Source organism: Physella acuta, unplaced genomic scaffold (genome assembly GCF_028476545.2).
Source record: "Physella acuta isolate Inbredline_101_S28 unplaced genomic scaffold, ASM2847654v3 ptg002840l, whole genome shotgun sequence".
NCBI classification, from domain to species: Eukaryota; Metazoa; Mollusca; class Gastropoda; family Physidae; genus Physella; species Physella acuta.
Window position 1 is genome coordinate 6,997 of NW_026734240.1, and position 13,841 is coordinate 20,837.

A 13,841-nucleotide genomic window follows, 5' to 3' on the forward strand; every position below is an offset into this window, starting at 1 on the left:
TCTCGCGTTATGTTTATTTTTTTCATTTTTGGCTTTTATAATATCAATTTTGAAAACATTGATTTTTATAGCTATACTATTGTATAGTACATCTTATTTAAATAACAATTCAGGGAATTAATTGCTTTTTAATATACATAGTACAAAACTATTTAAATGAGCTTTGTGGGCATCCCTATTTTAAAGAAGGGCAGTAAGTCATGGAAGTAGTGTGAATGTTTACCTACCTTTCAAACTAGAGCTCTTGTAGATTTTAAAATATTTTTCTACGCAACAATCTCTGCTTTTTTTTTTTTTACAAAACCACTTTCAAGATGCATGAAAAACATAATTTTTGAAAAAAAGGTATTGTTTTTTGGTCGGAACTGGGCCCCTAATCGTCCTGGGCCCCCCGCATTGCGGGGTCTGGCGGTATGGTAGTTCCGCCCCTGATGATAGATAACAGGAGGAATAATTTAATGTTTCAAAAATATGTCAATCCCAAAGTAAGCTTAAAAAAGAAAGAAAACACCTGGAAACTGTTTGCAATTATCAGAGTCCATAGTAGTGAAAACAAGATGGTTAAGATTAAAAGTAATAATATAAATAGCTTAGTAAAATAAACGAAAGGTATATAACACAACTTCCCTAACAGTTACAGTATCTATTGTGTTGTTTCCCTTTCCAATGATTCACTTATTAAACGTAAACGTCATACATGTACTTCAACATGGTATATGATGCATCAGTGATACCAATACAATATTAAGAAATGAATCAAAATTTAACAATCTGTACAAGTCCAAGCGCCAATGTGTATCCATAACCAAGCATTCAATTCTTATCTATGTGGTATTATCTAATAATATATTACTACTCCCATTTATTGTTACAGTAGAGCAGTCACAGTATAATACTGCTAATATAATATACCACTTCTATTCGTTAATTATTACTGCTCAAAAAATATAATATTACAATAGTATAATACTGCTACTATACACTACTTCCCTCTGATAGACTGCTGACATACTTTTCGTTACCAAAAACAACTCAATGCGGCTAGAGTTTTTCAAAAAAAGAAAAAAAAAGCCTCAATCATGTACATGGCAGCGTCTGTTTGCCTTGCATATTCACATTAGTATTACAGTTTTCATCGTGGGCTTGTGAGGACTGATACAGATTTACAATTATATAGCAATATTTATTTTTATATATAGCCTACTTTTATTCATTTAAGATGGTTTACTTGCACATAGATCTTATACAAAACGTCTAATTACAATTTTAAAAAATGAAAATGCAAATGTGTAATTAAATATTGATTCAATGGATTTTTCAATACATTTTATGAGTAACCGGAAAGATGTTCATTACAATGATACACATCAATTCAAACATTCTTCCTTTTTAAACATCTATATCTATAGCAGTTGTCCCACCGTTTTCTTTTTAATACATTTATTTTAAACATTTTAAATTATAATGATCATTTATTGTGTAGTTTCAAACACATGAAATTAAATTGTATAAATAGCAGTTAAATGGAGAAATAAAATTCCATAAATACTGGACTACAATGGGTTATGCCAGGGGTCGGCAACCTGCGGCTCGCGAGCCGCATGCGGCTCTTTTGATATCAAGATGCGGCTCTCCAGCTCCTTGAATAAATACTAATAATCTTAATAAAAAATACAATATTTGAAATAAAAACAATGTTAGTGGCTCTTTAAAACCAGGGAAATTTTGAAAATTGTAGCTTTTGGCTCTTCTGCTTCAAAAGGTTGCCGACCCCTGGGTTATGCTACCATGTTTCTTCTGACTGCTCAGTTATCGTGCCCCATTTTTGACTGTGAAGCCAAATATTGACATTATGGTTACCTATGGCCAAGTAAAAGAAAAGTACTTTATTTACAGCGATTTTCGTTGCATAGTAATATCGTAAATCAAAAGATTTCGCTTAGTAACAATTTGCATAAAACGAATCATAAAGCTTTTATGGCATTTAATGTCAAAAAAATATAAACATTTTTGGGAAAAAGTAATGGATAGAGAATGAAATATATTGCATTATTTAAAATGATCTACGAAAAATTAAATGTAAATTTGTTAACATGTTTATCTCTATGCAAAAAAATGAAATTTTCTAAAGTTAAACAATTTTAAGGACTAGCAACTAAGTTGTCTCCCTTAGTTTTTTGTAAATTACACATTGGTAGAAATTAAACTACTAATATTATATTTTAGAATTCTAGATTGGTTCAACACTGTTGTAGAATGACTATTATGTTTAATAGTGTTACCTTGAAATACGATTTTAATGCCTTCTGTAGCATTGCTCGTACATCAAACTGTTCGTATATCAAAGCGATTTTACTCATTGAAGAAATCAATTAAAATGCCAAGTATCCGCTGTCTCTAAATGCAACCCCGATTGTTTTGTTACGTGTTATACAAAGAATAATTGTGTATCTTTTAATCAAATGTTGTGTTTAATAAAACATCAAACGATAATGCAATTATATAATCTGTTTTTTTTATAAATTGTAGTTACCTAGAAAATCAACATACTTGAGCTCCCAGAAGATGCTGGTGGAGGTGTAGGCCCTATACAGGGTAAATGAGATTGGCGGTGGCGCTTCACTTCGTTCACTTACTCACAGTTAATGCTAAAATAGTTCGGACACTTAACATTACACTTAATCTTTATACTTCACCGAACATAATGAAACCTAAATGTTCCTTTGTCATGTTTTATTAATTTCGTTTAAATTGCGTCACTGTTTTCTCTTCGGTGGTCGTTTAACTTTTCTCCAGGCTTTCCTCACTATCTCCACTTTTTAATTCAGAATGTACATATGTATACATTTTTTTTTGCACGATAATGTTTGTTGTATCCTTCGTTTAAGATTATTTTTTTACAATTAAGTTCTACATGTGTCATTAAATAGTTCCGATGCGCAATACATTTGCGATGTTTTTGACATGTTTTTTTTCTACGAATCGTTAATTCCACAACTTCAGTTACTCGTATCTCGAATGTTGGGGCACTCATATGTCGAAGTACCAACGTTTTTGTATACACTGATTTTAAAATGGGTTTTGTATTTTCTTTTACGAATATATATATATATATATATATATATATATATATATATATATATATATATATATATATATATTTTTAAATGTTTAATACGTATTAAATCACTAATAGCACACATCTAAGATACTAGAAAGCAGGATGATCAATTGAGTTTTGTTCAAAACAACAGTTTAAATTGTTCTAAATGTGTATAGACCTACATAACATTATTTATTGATACCGCTTTACAACATCAACAGTGGAGTTACTCCCTCTCTTGTTACCTGTAAGGCGAGAGCCAGTTAGAGGAGCCACTTGAGCCACGGCTTAAATTGCTTAATGAAATCATGGGCCCAAACCTTTTTAGATACAACAAAATACAACCATCTCACGTGACCTGCCATAATGGCTTAATGAAATCGTGGGCCAAACATTTTCAGGGACAGCACGAGAGGGATAAAATAGTCAAACCAGTGTTTCACATCACAACAACAGGGTAACATAACCCCATAGTGATCGCGTGTTGATAGAGACATCACATTTGACAGAAGATCGTGTGTGATATGTCTTGGTTTTTTTTATTTTGAAAAATATATTATTGAGACAATAACATGTAATTTAACAGCATTTGTAATGCTTCTTCAGTGCTACTTTTTGCACAGCTATATTGTATTAGTTTTGTCTTGATTACTATGCTCTAGATCTTTATTAATTACACATTAAAACATTGATTGTTTAATATGGTTACAAAAAAGTTCATCGTCCCTATCATTCATCACATTTATTTTTTTAAAATTATTTTTAATTTTTTTCATATATTTTTAGCTACTCTGTGGGAATTGATAATTGACTTTTTAAAATAAATCATGTTTCGTGGACTGTTTAAGTGTCTCATAATTAGGTTGTTTTAATTAAGTTTAGCTATCAAGCTATGCCGAGCGGATCTTTGTGTTGTTCTTTCGTTTTTGTTTCCATCATAGTTATCCGATAGGTTTATTGTATGCTACATGCTTGTTTTTAGAACTTTACATTACATTTGGTCGTAATTAAATAATGATTTATGTTATTGTCTAAGTCCAGTATTTAGAATTTTTATATAAAGTGATTTTTTAAATATTTTTTTTCACCCCTCAGACATGTAAGTTGCAGCGACAGTTGTGTGTTCGCTTTAGTATTTCAGTTTTCATCATCGGCTTGTAAGGACTGAAACAGATTTACAATAGTAATATTTCTTTCTTACTTGTAGCCTACTAAAAAAAAAAAAAAGAAAAAAAAACTGAAAATGCAAATGTGTAATAAAATGATGAACCAAGGGATTTTTTTCCCTCGGCGTGGTGGGCTGAGGGGGGGGGGGTGGAATTTGGGTTTTTAAGTAGAGCTAAAATAAATTTGGGATTACAGAGAAGTAAATTGATACAAATGTTAAGCAATTAGGAAAAGTCATAGTATTGCAATGAGACACACCAAAGCAAACATTCTTTCCTTTCAAACATCTACATCTATACAGTCCTCAAACAGTTTTTTTAAGTGAATATATAAATATGTAAACAATACACAGATTAATGACAAACACTATTAAAAAGAAGCGTTCAGGTGTCATGTAATACATATTTTAGTAACGCTTTCAGTTTTCTTATTATAAATTGTGTCGAAAGATAAATTAATTTTCAAAAGAAAATACAATTTTGACACATTTTATGTATGCATTTTAAAAAGTTAAACATATTTTTAAAAAGCATTGAACGTCTAATTCTGTTTTATGACAAATAATTCCCACCTACTATTCAATCAAATATTTAAGGTTTTTGCCCTTGGTATCTAAACAACAGTTTCAGTGGGAGGTGAGTAAAACTAACATGAAGTAAAATAATTGTATTTTTTTAACAATATACTGTCTATAAGAAAAAAAAACATTATAATTCTACATTACAAATAAGGGGGCTCTAGATGCATGCATCACTGAAGTTGATTTTATAAAGAACAAAGCACATATGAAAAAGAGCTATAAATAAACAACAAATACTAGATACCATTAACATTAAATCTAGAGGTGGAACACGAAACACTTGGGGTTGATTGTGGGGTGGGGGGGGGGGGGGGGGCGGTGTCTTTTATTGCCCATTCTGTTGAGCTCCGATTTATTTCGTCAAATAGTTCATGTTTTAAAGTGTCTCTAACAATCGCCATAATCATCGCGTGTCTTCTCTTTAATGATGCGCTATCACGCAGTCTGTAAACGTGCTGTATTGTAAAATGTTCACTTACAATCTCTTATCTTGTTCAGTTATAATTATTGTCTGAAAGATTGTAGTAGCATATTCAACAATTCCTCAATTCATCAATACGTAAATAGATTTAAAATAATCAAACGGTGACAACAATTTAAGCAACAGTCTACAGTTCCAGACAAACAATCTGTTGTTTTTTAAAATGTGCTACAATGTGTGATTGACCCAGTCAGTGTAAGTGGTGTAAAGTAAGAGCACTACATTCACATACATGTTATATCTGGCGAGCGCTAGCTGATCAAGGCCACATTCTACATGCTTTGTTATGATGTCTTTTAATACATATCTTAAATGATGGCGTAGGTTAGGAGTTTACATCTAGTTTCACAAATCTTGGAGTTAAAGTTAGTTGGAAATCGAATTAGTTGAAAGAAAACGGACTTAAGAAATCGCTTGAAGAAGACAATACGATATATTAAGCCGAAAGTTCAAGTATAAATTATATGTTGGCTTTAATTTTGGACAGACATACGAGATATTTGTCAGTTGGAGTCTGCCGTCAGGTCTCAGGCATTTGCAAATGCCTCATTAATTTTTGTAATCAATATGTCACCTTACACTATGTCATGGTATTAACAAAACATGATAATAGCACGCTTGAAATGAGGTTGAAATGTTGGTATTGTTGTGATGATAATTGTATTACAAAATTGACGTCAGTGGAGGGCTCTATTTGGACACGTAACCTTTTTTTAAAATTAAGTGATGAGCTGGTACCATTTTATAAAGTGTTATAGAGTGTATTTACATTAAAAAATCCGCTACTTGAGCTCACAGAAGATGCTGGTTGATATGTAGGCCCTGTGTAGGGTCAAGGAGATAGACGGTAAAACTTGACTTGGTTCCTTTACACACTCTTAATGCTTAACTCTTTTATCAATTTGATTCATTTACTCCTTTCATCATTATCGCTACACTGTATCCCTAAACTTATCATTCATCGAACATTATTGAAGCAAAAGAGTAAAAAATGTTTATGACTTTTGTTTCATGGGTTAGTCCAACGATATGTGGAAGATATGCTAGTGTTGGCAAGCTTGTTTTCTGCCTGAAATAGATATGATAATGTCTAATGTTTTGTCTCTGTAGTTTAATTCGATAAAATGTGGCTTTTCTGATGGGTTTACTGGGGATGTGGTCATCCACATATGACGTCCAAACACATTTCGGATTTTAGACATTGTCTCTACCCCGTCCACACTATACCGTATTCAACTTTACCCTCCCCACCCCCACATCACCACCTTCAGCAGTTTGACTCTAAAATGCACCTCTAATGTACTATATAACTAGCATATGTATCCTAATTTCGGGACTATAATCATTTACAATTCATACATTACTATCTTCTTTGACAAAAATAATAACTTTGTAACATCTTCTTTTATTTATTCCCGTGCAATCAAATATCATGGTTCCAAAAACTTGCATTTAAAAACTATATTCTGCACCTGGTACCAATTAAAGCTGGGCAATGAATGCAACTCATTATTAGTTCTAGCTAAATGTTTGAGGTAAAATTCTAACATTAAGTTATTAATTTGCTTACTCATAATACATGTTAGGTGAACCATAGGTATAATATAAATTACACTTCGAATTTTCAGTCATTTACAAAGCGTTAATTACTTTGATTCATTTAACATTACGTAGTGATTGTATTATCAACCACATTTCCTCTTTGGAAAGCTCAATGCAATCAAATTCAAAGGGAAATAAACAAATAAATTTGAAATAAAGCGTGATGCCAGAGTTGTCTCCTTTATTTCAGTTTCTCCCTTCTTGTATTCACGTATTTATTTTTTACAATTTCCTTGCTTCGATATTTTTCTAGTAAAGTTTAACTTGAATTTTCTGTTGAATTTAAAATTCTCATTTGGTTTTATTATTTACTAGCCCAATTACATGTCAGAAAAAAGGTTATACCCTTGTGAATCTATATTAGTGCTCATAAACTACTGATAAACACTGACATGCTAATAAAGCTAACAAACGATGCGAACTGATGCCGTTACTTTCATGTATGTTGTTTGAAAAAAATGATATGTTTAATAACGTAGCCTTACGAAAAGAAAAGAATGAAGCGCATGTTAGTTTACTTAGAGAGGTTAGTGAACTGTTATTAGAACCTAACCGTATGGTCACTTCATGTCGTGTACACTAATGTATCTACTGGTGCATGCCTCGGCTATTATTGTAATAGCCACTAGAATATACTGTCTTGAAGGTTTTACCTTAACTAGCCGTCACGGCCAGGGCATACACTCGACTTTATAAAAAAGTGTGGGCAGATGCTATTGAATGCAGGTAATGGGGACTTGTTTTTAGCCTCAGACATGTAGTTTACAGCGTCAGTTTGTTCAATTAAGTATTACACTTTTCTGCATCGGCTCGTGAGGAACATACCTGCTGTGCAGAATAATTCTTTTTGATACGTATTTTCTTTAATTAAAAAATATTATTAATCAGAAGGAGAACGTCAGCTCAAATACTTTATACACTGTGAATGAATATATCGTTCGCAAAATTCCTTTGTATAATGGTTTGGTAATTATTTCATTGTTTTCCTGCTAATTTTTTTTTTAATTATGTATTTATTTTCTTCTTATGTGTGTTGTTAGACCCCGTCAGGCCTCACGAATGTGTCAACTATGTCGGTAACATACACGTAACGGACAGTCCTGATAAGGTTATGCTCTGCAGAACATACGCAAAAGGAAGTTGTACATTTTATAAAGGAAACACAAACTGCTGACTAACTAAATATAGAACTGTGTATAGTATGCAACCTTTCATTATTCACCAAACTAGATTTAACCGATTGTAGAACTACAGATTAGAGCACACATTGTTATTTAGATATCAAATAAATCTTACTAAAAATAAAAGGTACCTAAATGAGATTAGTATTATTAAGTATTCAATAATGTACGCATCTATGAAATGTGTATCAATCATAAATAATTATGTTCTATGCGATTGTTTATTTTGAGTCGCTAAAATCTTAGCCAAACACTAAACATAACTTCGTAGATACGCATTGTTAGAGTATTGTCAAGATAATATGAATATGTATATTTTTAATATGATCACACTCTATTCTAAATGAACGATACCTGGTTGAGATCTTACAAAAAATCTATATTGCTAATACAAACTCACCCTAAATGAACGATAATGGTTGAGTTCATGTCGGTGGTCATTGCTACAAAGTTAATCGTTGTAAAGTGTAGCCCAAGGCACCATGTGTAGTTTTCATTTTGCTAGGCCGTTAAGACCTACCGTAGTAAACAAATACATTTCTTAGGCTGAGACATGTAATTTACGAAATTTGTTTGTTTTTTCACTTGTCCACTGAATGCTGTTGTTACAATTGAGTATGTACACTTTTTAGCGCAATTTCCATACTGGACAATTGCGATTATTAACTGGTCATTTCTGGATGGATGGATGTGTGTCCGCAATGGATGTGTGTCCGCAGCTTTAAGTCGTATCTCCTTCTCAACGAAGCAATATCGAGGACTAGTTCCAAAAGCAAATATGTTAAGCAAGTTCCGAGGATGATTGTGGGCCAAAAAATTCCCGGAATTCCTTCCTGGATTTCCAGGAAAAGCCAAAAAAACTCGAAAAAATGCAGTTTTTGGCCCATATATAGGCAACCTGACCACTTAGCGACTTGACACATTTACCAATCGATTTCTGCCAAAATTTAGAACAATATTGCTGAAGAAAGTTTTCAAAAATATCCTTTAATTCGGTCACAAAAAATTAATTATGGAAATTGCGCTAAAATTGTCACTAGACTTTTTATTAACTTGTTTTAAGTGAATACAAAAATGAGTATATTCAAGCAGGGACACATTTAAAACATGAACGAAACACTATATAAACGAAGTGTTCATATCTCTTGTAATTTATCATTTAATTACGCAAGCAGTTTTCTCAGTCAAGTTGTGTCATTTGTTAAATCTAATCTCCATAAAACATATACTTTTGACACACTTTATATATATATATATATAATTTTAATATATTTCTTAATTTCATAGGAAACATTAAATGTAATATTGCGTTTTATAACAAATACTTTTCACATAATTTCAATTTCAAGTTGTTTCCCTTATCTTATTTTTAAAAAGCTAATGGGAGGTAACTTAAACTAAAATAATGTAAAGAATGTTATTTTTTAACAATATATGTTTACATCATAATAACATGGTAATTCTAGATTACAACTCCAGAAATCTAGATACATAAATCATAGTGAGGTCAGCAATATACCCAGCCGCCTTTACTTTCCCTAACGTAAGTTAGGTACCCATCAGAGTTGGGTGGACTCAGGGACGATCTACTGACTTGAACACCGATTCGAACTCGAGACCTGCGGGTTGGCAATCTGGCTTTCTACCGCTAGATTCTCTTTCGGTTTTTTAAAAAGCGTTAAACTTGGGTGTGGTGGGGTTAGGGATGTATGCGTTATATATGATGACTACTTCTATTACTAACATTCCAACTATAGACATGTTATGCGGTCGAGAGCACTCTTATGTCTGACGACACTATTAATACCAACAAGTCCAATCATCGAAAAATAACTTGAACTTGAATTATCAATCACTAATACTAGGTCTACACTACAAAATATACAACACGTCCTTTCTCTGCAATAGCTAAACCCCCAACTATCTTCACTTGTTGGTGGTTGATTAGAGGAATTGTATGTACTGTGGGTTCTATTTCACTGAATTGTCCAAGATCCATGGAGACAGTCTTTTTACTTTTTTAAGTCATAGAGTCTGTCCTTATTTGTTTCATAAACAATATCAACGGCCTGACGCTTCTGATGCTGTCCCGACGTTGGCCTGATGCTGACCTGACATTTGCCTGATGCTGACCTGACATTTGCCTGATGCTGACCTGACATTTGCCTGATGCTGTCCTGACGTTTGCCTGATGCTTACCTGACATTTGCCTGATGCTAACCTGACATTTGCCTGATGCTGACCTGACATTTGCCTGATGCTGTCCTGACGTTTGCCTGATGCTTACCTGACATTTGCCTGATGCTAACCTGACATTTGCCTGATGCTGACCTGACATTTGCCTGATGCTGTCCTGACATTTGCCTGATGTTGACCTGACATTTACCTGATGCTGACCTGATGTTCACTTGATTCAAAAACACATAGTAGCTGCACAATAACAATATTTGGTCTCACATGGGGATAATATATGTACGCAGTAATTATAATTATGATCCACACTTTGTATGTCAAAGAAAGGGAATTAATCGAGTAAATATTTAAATAAGCTAGATATCTGAGTTGTTTCCCTTATCTAGGTATGTCCCTTCTTTTATACACCAATCTATTTTTAAGTTCTCCTTGCCGCTCTATTTTTCTAGTAATTTTTAGCTTAATTTTTATGTTGATTTCAATATTCATATTTCATTTGAAACAAAAATGCCATCTGACAAGTATGAAAACGACAAATCAATGACCTACTCAATTAAAAGTCAGAAATAAGTTTTACTCTTGTGAATCTCTACCCTTGCTCACAAGCCAATGATAAACACTGGAATACTGAAGTTGATTGATGCATTTAATACCATGTGTGTTGAAATACATCGACATATGGTGTCACTCGTCCTATGTTTTACAACTGTAACCATGGCAACGATGCCTGACGAAATTTACTTTTACTTCGCGGTATTTTAACAAATGTCAACTTTTATCAGATTAGGTAACCTCATGTCATTTATGATAATTTATCTGTCATGGACCATGACTTTTGTTTTAAATAAGCAGCATGCACCCGGCATAGCCCGGGTTTAGGAAATATCTCACAATTAAAATTAAAATGTCAATATGCAAATAGCCTCTACTATTATAGTAATAATATACTCTATTAAACGTTTATACTTAAAAGACAAAATGCATTTTAGAAAATTGCTAATCACGTAAAATCGCGTGTTATGTGTTTTTTTTTAATATATATCTGACACGTCGCTTGCAATGATTAAATCTTGATAGACATTGTCTCTTGGTTTAATTCATCAGCAGCACTTTCAAATTTTTGTTCAAGGGGTCTTCCAATAATGACGTCACACTCGTAGGGGGAGGGGGGGTCCGTAATTTTGTGACGCTGTGTGATAAGGGGGAGGGGGAGGGGTTCAGATGATGCGACGTCACACTTTTGCATTATAAAAAAGCAATGTTAGAAAACGAATTTTAGACTTTATTTCGCGTTTTAGAAAACTGTTTTAATAAATCGTAATAACAATTGATTAAAATACTCTATTTTGACAGATTTCAGAGAAGATTTTGGAAAAAATATCGATGTTTTAAAAAAAATTCAACTGCAGTTTTGAGGGGGGGTTGTAGGCTGAGGTGTGACGTCATTTTAGGGGGGCGGGTCTGGCTTTTTGTGACGATGTGTGACGGAGGGGAGAGGGGGAGGTACAAATCGTCAAATAAAGTGTGACGTCATGTATGCATGACCCCCAACAGAACCAAACACAAAATGCACCAGATGTTAAAAAAAAAAGGTGATCATATTTCATATTTAATATATGTAATGTCATTTTCATAACATAAATATCATTTTACGTTAAGGTAATGGTCGCTTATTCCTTGTCTATACCGTCTCTGCTAGTGCTTTAGTTTGGTGTTATATTCTAAAATACAAGTTATAATGTTTTAGAAGAGCTTTCATATCAGAACCAGACGCTCTTTATTGAACAGTGACAAACTTCCCACACGTGTCTGAGTGTTAAAAAGTTATGTTATAGTTTATGAAGGTACGGTCAAAGGGGGGGGGGGGTGAGGCAGGTGGGCTGAAGTTAATGGGAACATGTTTGTAGCTTCAGGTCAGTGTGTTATATTCAGTATTACACTTTTCTTCATTGGCTCGTGAGGACCGAAACAACTTTGCAAAAATAATACTTCATTATGACGTGTAGCCTATTTTCAATTTTTTTGTTATATTCTCAACACTGGTCCCTGCATTTTAATTCACTTTTGCCAAAGTTAATACATTTATTTACGGCACATGTTTTATATGGAAAAATAATTTTTCAAAACAGATTAATCACACATTTTATAAAACCATACACAATACAAGCAATTATTTTGAACACTTTGACAAAGATCAGTTGTAAATATCTGTACAGCAGTTTTACATTGGAACCTTTCATCCCTCTCATATAACAGTTGTCATTGGATGGCCATATGTAAACAAGTATTATCATTGGTTGATTGGTGGGTCAATTCATTCACTGACAGAAGTTTCCATTGGTTGGCCATATGTAAACAAGTATTGTCATTGGTTGATTGGTGGGTCACTCATTCACTGACAGAAGTTTCCATTGGTTGGCCATATGTAAACAAGTATTGTCATTTGTTGATTGGTGGGTCGCTCAATCACTGACAGAAGTTTCCATTGGTTGGCCATATGTAAACAAGTATTGTCATTGGTTGATTGGTGGGTCATTCATTCACTGACAGACGTTTCCATTGGTTGGCCATATGTAAATAAGTATTGTCACTGGTTGATTGGTGGGTCACTCATTCACTGACAGAAGTTTCCATTGGTTGGCCATATGTAAACAAGTATTGTCATTTGTTGATTGGTGGGTCGCTCATTCAGCGACAGAAGTTTCCATTGGTTGGCCATGTGTAAACAAGTATTGTCATTGGTTGATTGGTGGGTCGCTCATTCACTTACATAAGTTTACATTGGTTGGCCAGTCGGTCACGTATCTCCTCTCATGATAGCTATACATTCCTTTTTATTGATATCATCACCATCCCTATCAAATTCATCTATCATGGCCCTTAATTCTTCATCCGTCATGTTTTCTCCCAGCTCTCTCGCTACCCTCCTGAGATTCCGAAGACTAAATTTTCCTGAGGTGTCATCATCAAATAGTTTGAAAGCTTTGAGAATTTCTCCCTGTGGATCCCTGTCTAGCATCATGTCTGTCATGACTTCATTGAAATCATCAAAGGAAATCTTTCCTGCACCCTGTCTGTCGTAGTCACTCAGAATCTTCAGTGCATCTGCGTTCTTTACATCAAAGCCAAGCGCTTTCCTAGCAACCTTTAGTTCATGGTAGGCTATGGCTTTGTCTTTATCTGTGTAAAACAGATCAAAAATTATCTAACTTCTCGTTTCTGTTCTTCTAAAAAGTTTTTTTTTTTTTTTGACATATTTAAATATCACAACTGTATTTAACATTCACATCATGATAACAAGCTGTATAATCTTTCACATAAATTATTAGTAAGAAAGTCTATTATAATCTCAGTATCACTGCCGGTTATATATATATATATATATTTTTTTAAAGTATTATAATAATATACACGTAGAAATATGTGTACTAACATTGTTTAAATAGGAAGTAATGGTTCGTCTTTAAAAATTCTTACATTAAAGCGATTGGTTTAAGGAGTATACTTGATACTAAAGATAATATTAAACACTTT

At 33.3% G+C, this 13,841-nt stretch overlaps 1 pseudogene; it reads right to left on the bottom strand.

The window, feature by feature from the left end:
• Positions 1–13,104: 13,104 nt before the first annotated feature.
• Positions 13,105–13,562, bottom strand: LOC131934494 (centrin-3-like; annotated as a pseudogene).
• Between the last annotated feature and the right edge of the window lie 279 nt (positions 13,563–13,841).